Here is a 2323-nt window from a genome sequence, read left to right as displayed (position 1 = left end):
AAGATAAGCTCAATAAAGGACAGAAATGGTATGGACCTAACAGAAGCAGAAGATATTAAGAAGAGGTGGCAAGAATACGCAGAAGAACTGTACAAAAAGGATCTTCACGACCCGGATAATCACGATGGTGTGATCACTCATCTAGAGCCAGACATCCTGGAATGTGAAGTCAAGTGGGCCTTAGAAAGCAGCACTACGAACAAAGCTAGTGGAGGTGATGGAATTCCAGTAGAGCTATTTCAAATCCTGAAAGATGATGCTGTGAAAGTGCTGCACTCAATATGCCAGCAAATTTGGAAAACTCAGCAGTGGCCACAGGACTGGAAAATGTCAGTTTTCATTCCAATCCCAAAGAAAGGCAATGCCAAAGAATGCTCAAACTACCACACAATTGCACTCATCTCACACACTAGTAAAGTAGTGCTCAAAATTCTCCAAGCCAGGTTTCAGCAATGCGTGAACCGTGAACTTCCAGATGTTCAGGCTGGTTTTAGACAAGGCAGAGGACCAGAGATCAAATTGCCAACATCCGCTGGATCATGGAAAAAGCAAGAGGGTTCCAGAAAAACATCTATTTCTGCTTTATTGACTATGCCAAAGCCTTTGACTGTATGGATCACAATAAACTGTGGAAAATTCTGAAAGAGATGGGAATACCAGACCACCTGACCTGCCTCTTGAGAAATCTGTATGCAGGCCAGGAGGCAACAGTTAGAACTGGACATGGACCAACAGACTGGTTCCAAATAGGAAAAGGAGTACGTCAAGGCTGTATATTGTCACCCTGCTTATTTTACTTATATGCAGAATACATCATGAGAAATGCTGTACTGGAAGAAACACAAGCTGGAATCAAGATTGCTGGGAGAAATATCAATAACCTCAGATATGCAGATGACACCACCCTTATGGCAGTGAAGAGGAACTAAAAAGCCTCTTGATGAAAGTGAAAGTGGAGAGTGAAAAAGTTGGCTTAAAGCTCAACATTCAGAAAACAAAGATCATGGCATCCGGTCCCATCACTCCATGGGAAATAGATGGAGAAACAGTGGAAACAGTGTCAGACTTTATTTTTGGGGGGCTCCAAAATCACTGCAGATGGTGACTGCAGCCATGAAATGAAAAGACGCTTACTCCTTGGAAGAAAAGTTATGACCAACCTAGACAGCATATTCAAAAGCAGAGACATTACTTTGCCGACTAAGGTCCATCGAGTCAAGGCTATCGTTTTTCCAGTAGTCATGTATGGATGTGAGAGTTGGACTGTGAAGAAGGCTGAGCACCAAAGAATTGATGCTTTTGAAATGTGGTGTTGGAGAAGACTCTTGAGAGTCCCTTGGATTTAAGGAGATCCAACCAGTCCATTCTGAAGGAGATCAATCCTGGGATTTCTTTGGAGGGAATGATACTAAAGCTGAAATTCCAGTACTTTGGCCACCTCATGGGAAGAGTTGACTCATTGGAAAAGACTTTGATGCTGGGAATGATTGGGGGCAGGAGGAAAAGGGGACGACCAAGGATGAGATGGCTGGATGGCATCACTGACTCTATGGACGTGAGTCTGAGTGAACTCCGGGAGTTGGTGATGGACAGGAAGGCCTGGCATGCTGCGATTCATGGGGTCGAAAAGAGTCGGACACGACTGAGCGACTGAACTGAACTCAAATGAGAATATATCATGCAAAATGCCGGCTGGATGAAGCACAAGCTGGAATCAAGATTGCCAGGAGAAATATAAATAACCTCAGATATACATATGGCACCACACTTAATGGCAGAAAGCAAAGACGAACTAAAGAGCCTCTTGATGAAAGTGAAAGAGGAGAGTGAAAATGTTGGCTTAAAACTCAGTATTCATAAAACTAAGATCATGGCATCTGGTCCCATCACTTCATGGCAAATAGATGGGGAAACAATGGAAACAGTGATAGACTTTATTTTCTTGGGCTCCAAAATCACTGTAGATGATGACTTCAGCCATGAAATTGAAAGATGCTTGTTCCCTGGAAGAAAAGCTATATCCAACCTAGACAGCTTATTAAAAAGCAGAGACATTACTTTGCCTACAGAGGTCCATCTCAAAGCTATGATTTCTCCAGTAGCCATGTATGAATGTGAGAGTTGGACTATAAAGAAAGCTGAGCACCAAAGAATTGATGCTTTTGAACTGTGGTGTTGGAGAAGACTCTTGAGAGTCCCTTGGACTTCAAGCAGATCCAACCAGTCCATCCTAAAGGAAATCAATCCTGAATATTCATTGGAAGAACTGATGCTGAAACTGAAATTCCAGTACGTTGGCCACCTGATGCAAAGAACTGACTCA

The sequence above is a fragment of the Capricornis sumatraensis genome, chromosome 14, assembly GCF_032405125.1.
Source record: "Capricornis sumatraensis isolate serow.1 chromosome 14, serow.2, whole genome shotgun sequence".
Lineage (NCBI taxonomy): Eukaryota > Metazoa > Chordata > Mammalia > Artiodactyla > Bovidae > Capricornis > Capricornis sumatraensis.
The sequence above is the reverse complement of the archived record's forward strand: the minus strand, read 5'-3'. Positions refer to the sequence as shown.